At 41.0% G+C, this 20553-nt stretch overlaps 1 pseudogene; it reads right to left on the reverse strand.

Moving 5' to 3' along the window:
- Window positions 1-18675: 18675 nt before the first annotated feature.
- Window positions 18676-19243, reverse strand: LOC124989597 (40S ribosomal protein S7-like; annotated as a pseudogene).
- Between the last annotated feature and the right edge of the window lie 1310 nt (window positions 19244-20553).

A 20553-nucleotide genomic window follows, 5' to 3' on the forward strand; every position in this document is an offset into this window, starting at 1 on the left:
CCCCAGGCCACCAAAGTCACCTGTGCAGAGTTAGAGCTCCAGGAAGCCGGGACACGGAAGGGCCGCAGGGTCAGTCCAGCCTCTTCATTCACGAAGAAACGCCTTTCAGACACATTCTGAAGCTGTACAGCGATTGGAAAAGAAAAAAATTATCAAACTTGAACTCCAGAGAAAAGGGGAATCAGAAAATAAACGAGAAAAAAAAAAAAATCAGGTAATCTCAGAGAGTAACAAGGCCACAACTCTAACAAAGAGCAAGGGGACCCACTTGCTGCTGGGGCCCGTCATCCGCGGGTCTGACCTAAACCTGCTCAACATGATGCACTCCGAGCTAGTGAGGATTAAGAACAGAATGCAGAGCATGAGGAAATAAAATCAATCATTACTCAGGATCTGGGATAATGAACACGGCTTCCCTTATTTTCAGTAAATCATGAAAAGTAATTTCATTGCTATTTTACTGTGAGTTTCTCCATTGACTTTATTCATAAGACCAGTCCACCAATTGACCTACATTTTCTTTAAATGACCTTAAATCCTTTGTAAAGATTAAAGTCATCATAGAAGTAAATATTTTATATCCTGAAAATGATACAGTATCAGAGTCAGAACCAGGAAGAAAAAAGTCTTATAACTGAGACACTCTGTGAACACAAGACCAGCCCAGAAAATGGAGTCTGCCATATGCATAGATGGGTATAGACACATAAACCACAGCCCAGAGAGAAAGGGATTATCTGTGGACTCTTACACAAGCGCCTCATTCCTTTCCTCAGCTCGTCTCCCTCAGTTGTCCAGGTTTCCACCTTCAACACTCTTTCTTTGAATACTCTTAAAATTTTCTTGTTAGAAGTATATATTTTATTAAATATTTATCCATTCACAAGATATCCGAACACCATGATAATGATACTAAAAGCATATCTGTCTTCAAACACTGAGCCTACTGTTTTGGTAAAATATTCTTTAAAAAGTCTTAAATATCTTTTCCCATTGTAAGTTTTTGGCACCTTTGTCTAGTATGAGGTAAGTGTATTTATGTGGATTTGTCTCTGTGTCTTCTATTCTGGACCATTGGTCTACCTGTCTATTTTGGTACCAATACCATGCTGTTTTTGTTACTATTGCTCTGTAGTATAGTTGAAGGTCTGGTATTGTGATACCTCCTGTTTCACTCTTCCTGCTAAGGATTGCTTAGGCTATTCATGGTCTCTTATTCTTCCAGATGAATTTCATGAGTGCTTGATCTATTTCTATGAAGTATGTTATTGGGATTTTAATTGGAATTGCATTGAATCTGTATAGCACTTTTGGTAGTATGATCATTTTGATAATATTAATTCTGTCTACCCAAGAACATGGGAGATGTTTTCAACCTCTAAGGTTTTCTTTAATTTCTTTCTTTAGTGTTCTGTAGTTCTCATTGGAGAGGTCCCTCACCTCTTTTGTTAAATCGATTCCTAAGTATTTTTTTTGAGGCTATTGTGAATGGGATAGTTTTCCTAATTTCTCTTTCAGAGGATTCATCACTTATGAATAAAAATGCATTAGATTTATAAGTGTTGATTTTATATTCTGCTACTTTATTGAATTCATTTATGAGTTCTAGAAGTTTTCTGGTGGAATTTTTTGCTCCTCTAAATATAGAATCATGTCATCAGCAAATAGTGATAGCTTGAGTTCTTCTTTACCTATTCATATCCCTTTAATTTCTTTGGTCTGTCTAATTGCTCTGGCTAGTGTTTCAGGACAATGTTGAATAAAGTGGTGAAAGAGGGCATCTCTGCCTTGTTCCAGTTTTTAGGGGGAATGCTTTCAGTTTTTCTCCATTAAGCATGATGTTGGCCGCAGGTTTAACATAGATGGCCTTTACAATGTTGAAGTATGTTCCTACTATCCCTATTTTTCCTAGTGTTTTGAGCATGAAGGCATGCCGTATTGTGTCAAATGCTTTTTCAACAAATGGTGCTGGGAAAACTGGAAATCCATATGCAGCAAATTGAAACTAAACCCCTATCTCTCACCCTGCACAAAACTCAACTCGAAATGGATCAAGGACCTTGGAATTAGACCAGAGACCCTGCATCTTATAGAAGAAAAAGTAGGTCCAGATCTCCATCATGTCAACTTAGGACCAGATTTCCTTAACAAGACTCCCAAAGCACAAGAAATAAAGGTAAGAATCAATAAATGAGATAGATTCAAACTAAAAAGCTTTTTCTCAGCACTGGAAACTGTCAATAATGTGAAAACAGAGCCTACAGAGTGGGAGAAAATCTTTGCCACACACACTTCAGATAGAGCACTAATCTCCAGAATCTATAAAGAACTCAAAAGTTTTACACCAAGAATACAAATAACCCAATCAACAAATGGGCTAAGGAAATGAGTAGACACTTCACAGAAGATCTACAAGCAATCAATAGATACATGAAAAACTGTCCAACATCTCTAATAATAAGGGAAATGCAAAGCAAAACTACCCTAAGATTTCAACCTATCCCAATTAGAATGTCTATTATCAACAGTACAAGCAACAACAGGTGTTGGCGAGGATGTGGGGGAAAAGGTACACTCATACATTGCTGGTGGGTTTGCAAATAGGCGCACCAACTCTGAAAAGCAGTGTGGAGATCCCTCAGAAAACTTGGAATGGAACCACCATTTGACCCAGCTATCCCATTCCTTGGTTTATACCCAAAGGACTTAATATCAGCATACTACAGTGACACAGCTACATCAATGTTTATAGCAGTTCAATTCACAATAGCTAAACTATGGAACCAACCTAGATGCCCTTCGACAGATGAATGGATAAAGAAACTGTGGTATATATACACAATGGAATATTACTCAGTCACAAAGAAGAATAAAATTATGGCATTTGCAGGTAAATGGATGGAGTTGGAGAATATCATGCTAAGCCAATCCCAAAAAACCAAAGACTGAATGATTTCTCTAATAAGTGGCTGATGATACATAATGGGGGGTTGGGGGAGGTAAGAATGGAGGAAGGATGGATTGTATAGAGGAAAATGAGGGATGGGTAGGGGGCAGGGGAAAGGAAAAATCATAGAATGGGACAAACATCATTACCCTGTGTACTTGTGTGATTGCACAAATGGTGTGACTCTACTTTGTGTACAACCACAGAAACGAAAGTTGTACCCCATTTGTGTACAATGAATCAAACTTTTTAAAAAAAACGTAAAAAAATGTCTTAAATATCATGCAGTGAGAGAAAGTTTTTCAGGGAAAACAACTTTTTTTTAACTTTTAAAATGGTTTCTTTTTAGTTATACATAACAAAAGGATTCATTTTGACAAAAAGTTAAGAAGTTTGGAATCTAATTTGCTCTAACTGGGTCCCCAGGCCTTCCCCTTTCCTGCCCTCCTCCTCCCTCTCCCTGTTCCCTCCCCTCCACTCTACTGACTTTTCCACTCTTTACTTCTAGATTTTTTTCTTTTTGGTTAGTGTCTGGTGGCTGCACATGAAGGTGAGATTCACTGTGATATGTTCACTTGTGTACATAGAAAAATTGGGTTTGATCCATTCTCTGTTCCTCTCTGATCCCGCCTCTTCTCCCTCCCCCTCAGTCTCCTTCATCTATAGCCCCCAGTCTTCCTTTTTTTATTTTTGATAGGATCTGCCTCCCCATTTCCCTTTCTCTCTCCCTCTCTCTCTTTTTTCCACCTTACTTTGCACTAGCTACCACATATCAGAGAAAACATTCCATCTTTGGCTTTGTGAGCCTGGCTTAGTGCACCTAGCATGATGGTCTCCATTTCCATCCATTTACCAGCAAATGCCATAATGTCATTCTTCTTTCTGACTGAGTAGTACTCTACAGTATATATGTACCACATTTTCTTTAACCATCAGTCTGTTGGTTCCAAAGCTTGGCTCCTGTGGACCGTGCTGTTATCACCATCACTATGGTGTGCTGATTTTAGATCTTTTGAACATATCTACCAAGGAGTGGGAGAGCTGGATCATCTGGTGGTTCCATTCCTAGTGTTTTGAGAAATCACCATACTGATTTCCAGAGTAATTGCACTAATTTGAAGTCCCACCAACAATGTATGAGTGCTAATTTCCCCCCACATCCTCGCCAACACTTATTATTATTTGCATCTTGATAATTGCCATTGTGACTGGAGTGAGATAAAATTTCAATGTAGTTTTGATTTGTACTTTATTAATTGCTAGAGGTGTCAAACACTTTTTCAAGTATTTATTGGCCATTCCTGTTTCTTCTTTTGAGAAGTGTCTGTTTAGTTCTCTTGCCCATTTATTAATTGAGTAATTTGTTTGTGTTTTTTTGTTTGTTTCAAGTTTTTGAGTTCTTAATATATTATGACTATTAATGTCCTATTTGAGGCATAGGTGGAAAAGATCTCCCCTTCTCTAGACTCTCTTCATGCTCTCATTTCCTTTGCTGTGCAGAAGTTTTCAGTTTGATGCCATCCCTCTAATGGCTCTTTAGTTTTATTTCTTTTGCTTCAGGGAGTCTGTTAAGAGGTCAGATCATGTGCCAACATGTTGGAGTGTTAGGCCTGTATTTTCTCCTAACAGAGTTGCTGGTCCAGTTCCCAAGTCTTTGATCCACTTAGTGTTGACTTTAGCGCAAGATGGGGGTTAAATTTCATTCTTCTACATATGGATTTCCAGTTTTCCCTCTTTTCCAGTTTTTTTTATTAAAAACTCTGTCTTTTCTCCAACATGTTTTTGGCCCCATTGTCTAATATCAGACAACTACATTCCTGTGGGTTGGCCTCTGTCTTTTCTCTTCCGCTGTCTTCCTGCCTGTTTCTGTGCAGTACCATGCTGCTTTGATTACTGTAGCTCTGCAGTGAAATTTCAGGTCTACTATTGTGCTGTCTCCAGAATCGCTCTTTTGCTCAGGATTGCTTTGGTTAGTCTGGGCCTCTTGTTTTTCCAAATGGATTTCAGAACTGCTTTTTTAGTTCTGTGAAGAACGTTATCGGAATTTTGGTGGAGACTGCCTTCACTCTGCATAATACCTTTGGTAGGATGGCCATTTTGACGACATTAATTCAGCCTATCCAAGAACATGGAAGGTCTTTCCATCATCTAAGTTATCCTTCATTTTCTTTCTTCAGTGTTGCATAGTTTTCATGGTAGAGATCTTTGGCATCTTTCTTCAGATGAATTCCCAATTGTTTTATTTTATTTTATTAAAGTTATTTGAATGGAATAGTTTTCCTCGGTTTTTTAAAACCCTGTTAAGAAAGGGAATCCAGCAGTTTGAATTTTTTTAAGAAGATAGACATGATACCTTTATTTAACTTATTTTTTTAGTGTGTGGTGCTGAGAATCGAACCCAGTGCTTCCCACATGCCAGGTAAGTGCTCTACACTGAGTCCCAGCCCTTTCCTAACCTCTTGTTCAGCAGGTTCGTTATTGGAGTATAAGAAAGCAATTTATTTATGTGTGCTGATCTTGCATCTTGCTGCTTTACTAAAATTGTTTACCAGCTCTGGTAGCCTGCTGGTAGTTTTGGGGTGCTCTAAATAAAGGATCATTTCATCAGCAATAGAGGTAATTTGAGCTCCTCTTTTCTTCTTCATACCCTTTCCATTTCCTTCTCCTGCCTGACTGCAGTGGATAGAGTTTTGAGGACTGTGTTGCATAGGAGCGCGGAGAGTGGTTTCTGGTTTTAGAGGAAATGCTTTCAGTGTTTCTCCACTGGGCATGATTTTGGCCTTGGGTTTGTCACACGCAGACGTCACCATGTTGCGTTACAGTCCTTCTGTCCCTGGTTTCTCCAATATTACAAGCACGAATGGGGTTGCATTTGGTCAAGTGCTTTTTCTGCAGTTGTTGAGATAATCCTGTGGTTCTATTTATGTGGAGGATCACTTTTATTGACTTGCATATTTTGGATCAACCTTGAACCCCTAAGATGGAACGCACGTGATCGTGGTGCACTGTCTCTAAATGTGCTTTGGTACGTGGGTTGCCCACCCACTAGTAACAGCTTTTGCATTTATGTTCATCAAGGATATCAGCTGAAGTTTCCTCTCCTCGGGGAGTCTTTGTCTGGTTCCGATGTCAGGGTAATACTGGTTTCATAGAATGAATTTGGCAGTAATCCCTCCTTTTCTATTTCAAGGGATAATTTGGGAAGGATTGGTCATAGTTCTTCTTTAAAAACCTGGCAGAACTCAGGTGAAAATATGTCCATTACTGGACGTTTTGGGAAAGATTTTGATAGCTACTTCAGTTTCATTACTAGATATTGATCTGTTTAGGTTTTCTATATCTTCATGATTCAATTGGGTAGATCATAAGCCTCTAAGGATTTATCAATATCTTTAAGATTTTCTGGCTTATTGGAGTATAAATTGTCAAAATAATTTCTGATGATCCTCTAAATTTCAGTGGTGTCTGTGGTGATATTTCTTTTTTCATCTCTAATTGTATTTATTTGAGTCTTCTGTATCTTTATTTTGATTAATTTGCCTAGAAGTTTATCAATCTTGTTTATTCTTTCAAAAAAATCAACTCTGGTTTTGTTGACATGTCACAGTTTTTTGTTCTCTATCTCATTAGTTTGGCCCTGATTTTCATTATTCCCTATCTTCTACTAACTTCGGTGTTGGTTTGTTCTTTTTCTAGAGACTTGAGGTGTAATGTTAGATTATTTATTACATTTCTTTCGAATTTTTTAATGTATGAACTCAGTGCTAAGAATTTTCCTTTTAGAACTGCCTTCATACTGTTCCAGAGATTTTGATATCTTGTTTTCACTATTCTCATTTGCTTGAAGGATTTTTTTTTTAATTTCTCCCCAAATTTCATTATTCAAAAGTGTATTATTTAGTCTCTAGGTGTTATGGTGGTTTCTGTTTTTTCTCTTGTCGTTGATTTCTAATTTTACTCCCCTGTGATCTGATAGGAGGCCAGGAATTAGCTCTTTTTGTTTTTACTAAGAATTGCCTTGTGAACTAAGATGTGATCTATTTTAGAAAATGTCAGATGTGCTGCTGAGAAGAAGGTGAATCCAGTCCTTGATGGATGAAATATTCTATAGAGTCTGTTAGGTCCATTTGGTTAATGGTATTTTTTAGATATGAAGAATCTTTCCTTGGTTTATAACTGGATGAGCTGTCTAGTAGTTGGAGAGCTGTGTTGAAGTAACCCAGAATTTTTGTATTGTGCTCTATTTGATTCTTAATTTTGAGACATGTTTAATACATGTAAATAAACAATTGTTTGGAGCATAAATATTTACAATCATTACATATTGTTGTTGGATGATTCTCCTAATCCCCTAAAGTGATTTTTTTGTCACTTCTGATTAATTTTGACTTGAACTCCACTTTTTCCGATATGAAAATGTCTACCCCTGATTGTTTACAGGTACAGTTTGCATGGTAGATCTTGCCCAACCTCTCACCTTCAGTCCGTGGATGTCTTTGTCTGTAAGGTGAGTCTCTTGCAAACAACATATTATTGGGTTTTATTTTTAACCCCATCTGCCAATCCATGTCTTTTGATTAAAGAATTTAGACCATGTATATACAAGTTTATCATAGAGAGATGATTTTATTTCTTGCCATTTTGATCTATTTGTGATGTTTAATTCAGATTTGGGTCTCTTTTAATTGATCATTTTTCCAGTGTGATGCATTCCTATGTGGTTTGCATTTTTATTTTTTATTTATTCTTCATGAAATATTTCATTGAGTATGTTTGTATGTAGTACAGGCTTTGTGGTTATGAGTTCTTTTAGCTTCTCTTTATCATGGAAGGTTTTTATTTCATTTTCAATTCTGAAGTCTAATTTTGCTGGGAATAGCATCCATTTTCTTTCGGATCTTGGTATATATTATTCCTTCCTGGCTTTTAGGGTCTGGGTTGAGAAATCAGCTGAAATTCAGGTAAGTGTGGTAAGCTGTTTTATTCTTACAGCTTTCAGGAATCTATCCTTATTCTGCATATTAGGCATTTTCAGTATAGCATGTCTTGGAGGGGATCGTTGCAATTTTATCTGCTTGGCATCTTATCTGTCTCTTGTGTTTGAATTCCCATCTCATTCTTAAGGTTCGGAATTTTTTCTAATGTAACTTCATAGAAAAGATTGTGCATCCCCTTAGTTTGTATTTCTTCTACCCCAATTATTTTAAAATTTGATCTCTTGACATTATCCCAGATTTCTTAAATATTCTGGTCATGATCTCTTAACATCTTTTTTTATGGTCAACTTTATTTTCAAGAGTATATACTCTGTCTTCAAGACCTGAGAAATCTATCTTCAAAATGGTCTAATCTATTGAGGATGTTTTCCATTTAATTTTTAATTTGATTTATTGAGTCTTTCATTTCCAGGATTTCTATTGGGTTCTTTTTCAGAATCTTTACCTCTTTATTGAAGTGATTTTTCACTTCTTGTATATTTTCTCTAATCTCATTCCTTATGTCACCTTCTAGTTCATTGAACATTTTAACTATGAACTTTCTAAATTCTTTCTCTGACATTTCCTCCACTGGGTGGTCAAGGGAGTTAGTTGTTGAAGTGTGAGGGGCTGTTTGAGGTGGTTTGTCCCCTTCTTTATCATATTGCTTCTACATCTACCCAGCTATTGGGATGGTTATTGCTGCTTCTTGTAAGCAAGGGGCTACTTAGTGAGCTTCTTCCTCTTACAAGCCCCAGGTTGAATGCCGGGTGTTGATAATTTAACTCAGTGTGTGGCCTCTGTTGATTCCAGTGTCGGGTCCGCTGAGCCCTGTTTACTGCAGCCCCTTCAGAGCTACACCACATACGGTTCAACCTTATGAAAAGGGAAGAGCTTGTTGCCGTTGCTCCCCGCAGTGCCTCGGCTCTGGTATAAACTTGAAGGAAGGGTCTGGAACTGGTTAAAGAATTCATTATTGAGTATAGTAAAATTTTACAGCATGATATGAGGCTGAAGGGGGGAAGAACAAGGATGGGGAAAAGAGAAAGAGACGAGAGGAAAGGAAGACTAGAATGAAGCAGCCTGAGGTCAGAAAGAGAAAAGGTGGAGGGGACGTCCCTGGTAGTGACGGGCAGCGCAAGAGGGACCTCGGGGTCAGGAGAGCGGGTACAAACCAGGGCAGGAAGGTGAAGACAGGGAGAAGAGCTCCAAACAATGCTTTAAGCACATTCACCTGGGCTGAAGGTGCGACGCAGCCCCTGGAGGAATGACCTGCAGTAAGCAAGAGTATTATTCAAAATCAAGGTTGACATTTGAGTCATTTATAGTGAATCGTGCCAAGACAATTCCTGCTGAATCTTGGTTTGGGTTCCGTTAGGATCTGAGGCATTTAAAGGTGCCCATCGTTCTTTGCCTTTGGATCCCTCCAGGTGCCGGGACACAGGAGCCACGCCCCGGTGGCTCCCGCCCTCCCAGTGCCTGGCTCTGGATTTTCCACTCAAGGGCCTGTGGCTCAAGGCTTGGAGGTGTGGTGTTGTGTGTTCAGGGTGCAGCCTCGGGCTGCGGCTGTGATTTCTGGGGGACCTTGACAGTGTCCCTTCCTGGTGGTGTAGATTCTGGTGGCTGTCAATGAGCTCAGGTCCTACAGCTGTGGATTCTCTGCTGGTGATCTCTGGTGCAGGAATGTCCCCATGGCCTCTGCAGCTCACTGTCATTACTGCTCAGGAATGGGACTCAGCCAGTTCACCTGGGTTCTGGCTCCACTGCCCCAGGCTGTGAACAGCGGGGTGCTGCTTCCCTCCACTGATTCTGACTGGGGCAGGGTCCAGCTAGCACCCAGGGTCCCATCCAGGGTCCTATCAGTCCTCAGCTGTGGTTGTGGGGCAAGCTGGAAGGCAGGTCAGACAGGTTGTTGCTTTGAGTTGCCTTGGGCCCAGGGACATTTCTGCCTTGAATCACCTCCCCCTGGCTGTGGTGACAACCCGGGCACTTCATCCTTAAGCTTCCTGAGGACTTAGGCACCTTCTGTTATGGGGCGCAACTTAAGAACAGACCAATCACCACTGAGAAGTCCAAATTTGAGAGTCTTTATTAAGCCAGCCGGCTGACTGTGGCACACAATGCCCCAAAAAATGGCTATTGGGAGAACAGCCCTGACCACAGGGTTGTAGGGGTTCTTATACCAAAAATCACATCAATCATAAGTGTCTGTTGCTGTGATTCAAAATTATAAACTAACATCATGAGATCATCGACAGAGGGGGAAGTGGGTCAAACTGACCCTTACCTAGGTACAAACTAAAGAATGGTTGCTAACATCCACACAATCACTGTTCACATGGTACATTGGTTAAGAGCAATAGAGGTCAAAGGAGAGCAATTTTTACTACATAGGAGTTGCCATTGTATATTATTAAACATGTCACGCTAAGTAACTGATGATGGGCACAGAGGCGGGGTGTTCCCATGGGAGAAACTTATTTCCTACATAACATGGAGTCTCAGAGCAAAATGGAGTCTGTTTAGCCATTTCCCTCAGAGTCTGGCCTATAACATTCTCATGGAGTCCGATCTGTCAGCCCATCACTTTTCTTGTCTTGGCTTCCACCAGTTGCAGCCGTGGTCCTCTGGGGTCCCATACCTCTACGCTGCTAGATACTTGGGCAGCTTCCCTCCAGCTCAGCCCCTCACCAGCTTGAACAGGGAGACAATCTCTCTAGTTTTCTGAGGACTCAGCAACCTCCTTCCATCTCCCCTCCAGTGTCAGCCAGTGACGGCAGCAGTTCTAAGGCTTCTCTTTCCCTTTCCCCCTGTTCAGTGTCAAAACTGTCTTGCCGCTGGGCTCTGAGCTCTGGCTTCCACAACTCCCAACTGTCTCTGATCTGGCCTTAGTGGCAGCTGGGCTTATAGAACCCCTTCCCAGGTGGAACATACAATGTTACACTAACATTTAAATGGAAGGGAAAATATTCAAAATAACATAAAAGCAATACAAAAGCAAAAGCTAGGTAAGATCTGACTTGATGTGAGGAGCGCACCTGCTGTTCAGTAGCTCGTTCCCGTCCGGAGCGCAGGAAGACAGCCACCCGCATATCTGCTGTGACACTCAGTCCTTTCTTCCCTTTGATTTTAACTGGGTTAAGATGGAAAAGTCCAGCTCACACAAACTAGTTGTCATGAATGGGAGTAACAGCAGGATACTCTTTCTAGTTAGCAAAGGAAAGTCATCCTTTATCTTCACCCAAAATGCTAATAAATTGAGGGTCTTATAATCATTCTTCAAATGTATCTGAAGAACTAAACTGAAGTAATTCATTCTCTTCTTCAGGTACTGAGTTTAACTTCATTTTTGTATTTAAATGTTAGTGTAACATTGTATATGATAACATTACTATGCTTCATGTTATGTTTAAATATTAACATCAATGATTTTACGTTCATTGAACAAAACGAAAAAGAATCCAGCTGGACAGAACGTGTGGAGGGATTGGTCCATAGGAGCTGAAAGTCACTGAAGGCCCCTCCCGCTCACTGCAAACAAGGACAGTGAGATCAGTCCCCTCGGGAAGTGCAGGTGTAAGCCCAGCTGCCATCAACGCCCAGTCAGAGAGCAGATGCAATTTGCAGCGAGACAGGTTGGACTCTCCAGTTTAATTTATACTGACCAAAACCACACTTTTCCTATTCTGTGAAATATCTAATTCGCTTAGACATGAGATTAAATTGTAAAAGCACAAAAATCCTCCATAAAATCATCCTGCCATCAGTACCTGACATAAACTAAAAGTACTGTGCAGCTTCCAATATCAGTGCCTTCAACCAGCTGGATGGCAAAATCATACCAGATCGCAACCCAGGGAGAAGTGTTGATTCTCAATGTTCTGCAATAGTGCAAATTCCAAGAGATATCGTGTTGTCACTAGGTATAGTTTTTAATTTATCAGTGACTTGCCATCAAATATTGTACATATCATATCCTAACATGCTGGAAAAATTTCAGCAGCTGTGTGAGCCATTTTCTCTTTGCCACCCAATGAGCAACTAAATAAGACGAGAGTAAAGCTTTCTCACTGGCAGCAGTGGGATCAGGAAGAAATCGTGTTGATGACTTTATATCTTTTTGTTTTTGAAAATATTCAAGAGGCTGATCAATAAGTTCAGCATGCAGAATTTCCAAGTGTCTCTTTAATTTTGAAGGCTTTAAGTTTTCATTTGCAAGAATATCATTATAAATGACACACTGAGGCCTCTCATTTTCAAAGGGTTTTTCACATTTGGTAAAACCATATTTTTGGCAAGCCCAGCTGCCACCAAGGCCAGATCAGAGACAGAGCAGAGGCCTGCAGGTGGGGATTGTGAAAGCCAGAGCCACATCATATCAACTTTACTTACTTTTTTCTTTTTTAAATGTGGCTCAAATGAAATTGGAAGATTACAGTCAGTATTTTGCTCAATATCATCAATGTTCACACTTCAAGATCCAAAACATGCTTCTTTATATTTCATTTAATTATTTCTCTTTCTTTTAAGAATGATCCATTTCATCAGTACTTTATTCTAGTTTGATTAATATGTTATAATTGTTAGTAACTCCAAAACAAATTTAAAAAAGGAAAAAAATACATAGCCTAGATAACATCTTTCCAAAAAATGTACTCCAAGAGTGCAAACGAATCTCAGATTTCACATTTAGTTGCGAGTCATGGTAATATAAAGGCAGACTGCACAAGAACCTGGCTGTATGGACATCAACTGACACCCAGAAGCAAGTGACTGGAAGCCATTCCTTCCTTAGTCCATGTACAGTCTGTCCATCATCCCTTCCATCAAACACCTTTCTCTTGTACCTCTAGGACCTCGTATTCCTAGAGATTAGTGATATGCAGGATTGAGGCCAAGGGTCTACATGAAGCATTCTCCTACTTTAGTTAAATAAAAAAAAAAGTTCAGCTACAGAATTGATTTCATGACTCATTAACAGGGAACACACATATTGTAAAAAGCAGTGATACAAAGACATTTGGTGACCTCTTCTGCGTTGGCAGCCTGGGTATCTACTACCTGGTCTGCTGGGCGCTCTTGAGTTGCACAGGAACTTCTTGAAGTTCTTAGACTCATCTAAGAACGTTTTGGGAACGTACCTTAGATTTTCCTTCCCGGTACTTTTTGATAGGAAGTTTTAAGAGGTTTTCCCTGGCTAGTTCAACTATCAGGTCAGCGCTGATGACAACGGTTTAGGGACCTTCCTGGAAAGCCTCTGCCCTCCAGCCACCTCTGCCCACCTGGCCCAGCCAGCTCAGTGGCCTCCAGTCACCGCCCCAGCCTCCGCCTGACCTCCAGCTGGAAAAATCCGGTGTGCTCCTTAAGAACACACTTGGGGTTTGACGTGCTGCTCTCTGGAGGTGGCGAAGGCCGGTGGGTCTAGGGGTCCAGGGCTTTCTGTGCACGCTGGTTTGATGCTGCTCCCCCTGTGTCAGGGACACACCGCGGGTGTTCCAGGTCTCTTTCCAGGGTCGCTAAGCGTGAGCGTGGGCTTCCCTTTCTCCCTGGTGTCCTGCGGCCTCCCGCCTGGGCTGGGTTTGAGGTCGGGACTGACCCTGGTTCTCTTCTCTGGTGGCCAACGTGCCAGTCTCCCCAGCTCTCAGACTGTCGTGTGGGCCTTAGGACATCTACTGTCACCACCTCTCACATCCGTCATCTCTTCCTGGCTTCCTTCTGTGTCCTGAGGGGTCGGAATCGCGGCAGGCTCCTCTCCTCCACCATGCGGGTCTCTACCTTTTTTTTTAAACCAGGGATTGAACTAGGGCTGTTAACCACTGGGCCTCGCCCGCAGCCCAGGCTGTTTTGTTGTTGTTGTTGTTGTTGTTGTTGTTGTTTTTGAGAAAGGGACCTTCTAAATTGCTTAGGGCCTCATTAAATTTCTGAGGCTGTCCTTGACCTTGTGATCCTCCTGCTTCAGCCTCCCAAGCCACTGGGTTTACAGGCCTGTGCCACTGCAGCTGGGTCCAGCCTCCTGCTTGTTCACCTCCCATGAAAGTAGAGTATTATTGCTGGAAGCCACACAGTGGCTCAGGGAGTCTTCACAAGCCTACCACTCCTGCACATCCAGCACCCAGACTGAAGTGGAACCCTACTGCCAGTACCTCAGAAGACCTTCTGTGCTTGTTGTCACAGATTGCCACTCGCCAAGGGTAGAAAAGGCCCAGCCTGTACCAGCCTCAGTTGCCTCTTGTATGAAGAATCAAGTAGCAAGGTGCTCTTTGGTGTCCGGCTGTGATCTTCACTTACATTGTAGCATAACTAAACATTATTTATTTTCATTGTTGTAAACATGCATCTTGTGTGAATATGTCACTGTTTATCCATTGTATTGTTGATGGACATTTCAATAGCTTCCAGTTCGGGGATATTACAAAGAACGCTGCTATAAACACTCCAGTTCATGTCTCTTGGTGAACCTAAGTACATATTTAGTTGTGTGTGTGTGTGAGTCATCATAACATACACTAAAATTTGTCCTAGTAAATACTGCCAAATGATGTCCCAAGTGGTCATTCTAATTTATACTTTTACCAGCAGAATATGAGACTTGAGGAAATTTGATTTTTTTCTATTAAAATTGGGAGTTCTTGTCTACCATTTTTTCAGGGTTATATTCCGCACAGTTGAATTTCCTGAACAAATCAATGATTACTTTCTAATGACTGTGATACCCATCACGTTGCCCATTCTAAGGGTATTGATCTTCTAATACAAAGTTCCTGATTTGTCATGTCAACCCTACAAACATTCTCCAATGATGGGATGTCAAATATGAATCATAAGCCAGTAAAAACCTTAAGGGACTGCAGCAGCAAAAAACTACATCCAAAGATGGTGTGAGGAAAAAAATCATAAAGATCAGAGGCAAAATAAATGAAATAGAGACTAGAAAAATATTGCAAAAGATCAGCAAAATTGAACTGGTTGTTTGAAAAGGTAAGCAAAATCAAACTTTCAGCAAGACAAAGGAAAAAAGAGAAGAGTCAAATATATGAAGTCATAAATGAAAGAGGAGACATAACTGATACTGTAGAAAACAAGAGCAGAAGAGACTTGGATGAATAACAAATTGGATAATCTAAAAGAAATCAATAAGTGAGATACACATATTATATCAAAACTGAATTATGAAAAAAATGGGAAATTTGAACCAATCACTAATTAACAGGAGGTTGAACCAGTAATAAAAAATTTTCCCATCAAAGCAAAACTCAGGACCTGAGGACATTAGTGCTTAAATCTCCCAAACTTTTAAAGAACTAATACAAAATTTTCTCAAATTTTAAAAAACTGAAGAAAAGGAAATACTTGTGAAATCATTTTATGAATCTAGCATTACCCCAATATCAAAGCCAAATGAGGATGATACAATCCTCATTTGAAAATACAGACCAATATTCCTGATGGATGCAGATGGAAAATTACTCAACAAAATATAAGCAGATATATTCAACAGCACCTTAAAAGAACAATTCACCATGATCAAGTCAGACTTATACCAGGAATTTAAGGATGGTTCAAGATATTAAAATTAATAAATGTGATATATCATGTTAACAGAATCAAGCACAAAATCCATATGATGTTCTCATTAAATGCAGAAAAAGCATTTAATGAAATTCAATAATACTTCATGGCAAAAATTCAATGAATGAACTACAGAAGGAATGCACCCCAGTACAGTAAAGACTGCAGATGACAAACCTTCAGCTAATGTCATACTCAGTGTTGAAATATAAAAAGATTTCCTCGCACATCAAGCATAACTCAAGGATGCCCACTCACATAATGTTACTCAACAAAGAACTGGAAGTCTTAACCAGAGAAATTAGGCAAGAGCAGGAAAAAAGCAGTATACAAACTGGAAACAAAGCTACAGTGACCCTATTCGCACATAAAATGATCTTATATAGAGAAGACTAAGGAACTAAAGACGCCACCAAAAAAATCTTAGAATGAAAGAACTCAGGAAGGTTGCAGGATGAAAAATCAACACTCAAAACAATCCATGGCATTTCTATACCCCAAATTGACAAGAAAGTTTAAGAAAATAATACCAGTTTTAATAGCTACAGAAAATAACATACATAGGAATAAATTTAAGTGAGAAGCTGAAAGAACTAGAGATTATTCATGAAAGAAATTGAAGGTGATTAAAATAATTGAAAGCATATTCCATGTTCATGGAGTAGAATAATTAATATTGTTAAAATACCCATAAAAATAAAAGTGATCTAAGGATTCAAAGCAATACCTATAAAAATACCAATGATAAATTCATATTTTTCTTAAAATTTATATGGAACTACAATCTTGAGCAGAAGGAACAAAACTAGAGGTGTTACACTATCTGACTTCAAAATATACAACAAAGCTATAGCGATCAAAGCAGCATGGTACTGACATAAAAACAGATAAACGTAGGAGCCAAAGAGAGACCCCCACAATAAAGCCCTGCAGTTACAGTCAAGAGATCTTTTACAAAATGTGCCAAAACCATACAATGGGGAAAGAACTGTCTCTTCAATAAATGGAATTGGGACAAATAGATATCCACATGCAAATGAAAGAAATGAGACCCCTATTCTCACAACATATGCAAAAATAAACTCAAATTGATCAAAAATTTAACTGTAGGACCTGAAACTGTAAAACTAATAGGACAAAACATAGAGGGAAAGTTCCATGACATCTGGTCTTGGCAATGATCTTTGGAGATGAACCGAAAAGAACAGGCAACAAAAGAAATAACTGGGATTTCATCAAGCGAAACAGCTTCTGCACAGCAAATAGAACAACCAACAGAACCAAGAGACCACCGATAGAAGGGAAGAAAATATTTTCAAACCACACCTCCAGCAAGGGATCAATATCTAACATACAGAAGAAGCTGAAATAACCGAATAGTAAGAAAACAACTCAAAAACCGAGCAAAGATCCGAAGAGATGATTCTCGAAAGAAGACCTACAAAGAACTCTGTATTAAAAAAATGGCTCAATATCAGCTAGTTGTCAGAGAAACACAATTAAAACCCCAGTGACATATCGCCTCACCCCCGTTGGAATGGTTGTTACCTGAAAGGCTAAAGATAACTGTCCAAGAGGATATGGAGAAAAGGGAAGCCCCACACACTGGTGGTGGGAATGTAAATGAGCACACCTTATATGGAAAACAGCATGAACTGCCTCCAAAAATTAAATGTAGACCTCCAATATGATCTTGCAATTCCATTCCTTGGTATGCATCCAAAGCAAAGGAAATCTGCATGTCCGAGAGACATCTGCATCTCAAGTTCACTGCGGCACTGTTCCCAACAGCCAAGGAACAGAATCCACCAACAGATAAAGGGATAAAGGGACACAGTATTAGGCACCCCAGAGCACTGTTCCACTTTAACAAAGAAGGACAGCCTGTCATTTGAGGCAACATGGATGGACCTGGAGGCCATTATGTCCTTTGAAGTATGCCAGGCACAGAGGGACAAGAACTGCATGATCCACTCATGGATGGAATCCAAAAGTGCTGACAGAGATGGAGAGGGGAATGATGGTCACTGTGGGTGAAAGGAGAGGGGAAACGTTGGTTGAAGAATACAGCTAGAAAGGAACGAGGTCAAGAGATGGGCTCCACAACAGGGCGAGTGTGAGAATGTACAACGTCCTTGAAAATTGCTGAGAGCAGATTTTAAGTATTCCCATTTTCACCATGAAAGAATTTAATGTATGCAAGATAATGTATACATTACTTAGATTGAGTTAGTCATGCCACAATGCACACGTATTTTGTGATAGTATATTGTACATTATAATCATATATGATTTTGTCAGTAAACTAAAAAAAGAGAAAAAAGGGAGCTGGGCACTGTGACACATTCCTTGTAATCCCAGTGGCTCAGGAGGCTGAGGCAAGAGGGTCTCAAGTTCAAAGCCACCTTCAATAACTTAGCCAGCCCAAAGTAACTTAGTGAGATCCTGTCTCTAAATAAAATATAAAACGGGCTGGGGATGTGGCTCAGTGGTTAAGCGTCCCCAGGTTTAAATCCTGGTACAGAAAAAAACAAATCAGTAGGAAAAGAGTGTCCTAAGATCTCGTTTCCAAATCACATGATCAAAGCTCCATCTGCTCTGCAGCAAATGTGGTCCAGAATCAGCCTTGGCAGCAGCTCCAGCCAGAGCACCAGCGCTGCTCCACCCAGCCTGGATCCGCATGTGCCACAGGCAGTCCTCAGGCCCGGGGCATCGGCCACATCTGTGCAGCATGTGACAGGATGGAATCTGAACCTGCCAACCCACCTCCTGAGTCTGTAGAGCTCTGCTGCTAGGAGGAAGCACCGAGGCCAGACCTACTGACGCTGCATTGGTAGAGTTAAATGAAGCTCTGGAAAGGCATGTAAGCTGCACGTTTCCCACATCTCCGAGCATCATACTTAGTCTGAATCAGACAACAAATACCATCAGGTGACAGCGTCTTAGAACAGAACCGGGTAGCAAGGCCATACTCCAGGCCTCCGCAGGCCAGAGGGTGGGAGAAGCTTCTGGAGGGGTGGTCCATCGGGGAGCCCTGACTTCCCCAGACTCCTGCAACCCTTTGTTGGTGGTCTTTTCCAGAATAATCTCCCGTTTCAAGGTCCGTCATTTAATCACATTTTCTTTTTTTTCTTTCTTTTTTTTTTTTAAACTGTAAATGATAACTTTATTGAGTCATTTTGTTTACAACTGAAACTCTGGGAATTCAAAATTAACATCCTTGCCCGTGAGCGTCTTAGAGACACCAGAAAAGGTTTCGACCTGGTGTTCCACATTGCTCCGCTGTGCTTCGTCCAGTGAGCTTTGATGCCGCCCAGCTTCACTGGAACCCTCTTGCCCACAGCTTCACTCAGGAAGAGCAAGTCCAAGGATGGCATCGTGCACAGCTGTCAGAGCGCGGCTTCTGGGGTCCTTTTGCTTGGTTTTCGTGCGGCTTTTTTGGGTTGGTTTAGGCAGAATTCTCCTCTGAGCAATGAAAACCACATGCTTCCCACTAAACTTCTTCTCCAATTCACACACAAGCCGGACTTGGATTTTCTGGAAAGATTTCAGTTGAGGAGCTGGAACAAATATGATGATAGCTTTCTGACCACCACCAACTCCAATTTCCTCAGGCACCGTGATGTTGAGCCCCTGCAGCTGGGCCCTGAGGGTTCATCTCCAGCTCCAGCGGTGCCTGCCAGATGCCCGGCTCCAACTCCTCCAGCTTCTCACCATTGGGCTTCACGATCTTGGCGCTGGAACTGAACATGGTGCGGTCCTTGAGGAGAGCTACGGAGAAAGCTTAATCACATGTTCAAAGTCCCTTTTGCTACGTGATGTAACGTCCATAAATTCCAGGCTTCTGCAAATGCGGATCATGAGCTGCAAAGTAAAATCCAGCCACGGTGTCCTGCTCTGCACCCCGGTCCCCAGAAGTACTGTCATTCAACAGCCTGCTTGGAGATGAGCATGCAGTAGAGGAGGTACACACGCATACGTTAAAGAATGCAAAAGCACAGAGTTCTAACCGACCCGCTCATCTGCTTCCCACTCCCAGGTCATGGACGCTGGTGACCGTTCCTCAGCATTGAGCTCAACCATTAGCCAAGCAGAATATGGTTCCTGCCCTTGGAGAAGAGGCCGTGAGCTCCTCAGGAACCCATCCCTGCACTCCTATTCCTGTATCACTGCTCCCGCGTGGGGCTTTTGGGCCTGCTGGTAGGACTTCTGTCCACATAAACAAAGACGAGTCTGTCCTCCAGCACTGACGTTGGCATTGCTCACCTCTCCTCCTGAGAGCTGCATATCTCCTTACACCTGCTTTCTTCTCTCTTAGAGAAAGGAGTGTGAGATGCTGCAGCCCTCCTCACAGCCTAACACGCCAGCCACGTCTTCCCCAGCCGGCCTGTTCCCAACCTCCCTGGCCACTCAATTCACTTCGAGCTCCAGCTTCTGGCTCCCCAGCGGTGCACAGGGGTTGACTGGGCCAAGGGGCCTGGAGTCCTCAATCTCTTATAGGCAGCCATTTCTGGTTCTCTACCCCAGCGACCACTTCCGCTGCTCCTTCCAGTGATTTGCTTGACCTGTGAAGCCTTCCTCTTTTATTCTCATTATTTTCAGCTGAAGAACTACCCCAAGTAAATTTCTGGTTTTCTTCACTTTGTGCCTCCATGGGTAATAAGACTAATGCTTCTGCCTTACTTTTCTGAAGGTTCGTCCTTAGTTTTAAAAATTCCTGCCTTGAGTAGCATTTTCTTTTGCTACAACTTTATCTGAAATGCTTCAGTTTACTCTGCTGGACTCTGATTCTTTTCAGAAAGGTTGACAAGCATGTATAACCTGCTCCTTAGACCAAATACTTTCCTTTTATAACACATGTCGGGTTAGCACCATTTGTCATACCTTTTTTCCTTTAATTTGCTTTTGATATCTTCAGTGTGGACTTCTTTTCCGGATGTAGTCCCTAAGAAATGTTTGGGGCATCTCAAATAGTGAAAAAATATCAGAAGGTTTTGGGAAGATCAAAAGAATAAACCATTCAACAAATCTTGTCCACTGTTACCTTCTGTTCTTCAATAA

This window comes from Sciurus carolinensis, chromosome 7 (assembly GCF_902686445.1).
Source record: "Sciurus carolinensis chromosome 7, mSciCar1.2, whole genome shotgun sequence".
Classification (NCBI taxonomy): domain Eukaryota; kingdom Metazoa; phylum Chordata; class Mammalia; order Rodentia; family Sciuridae; genus Sciurus; species Sciurus carolinensis.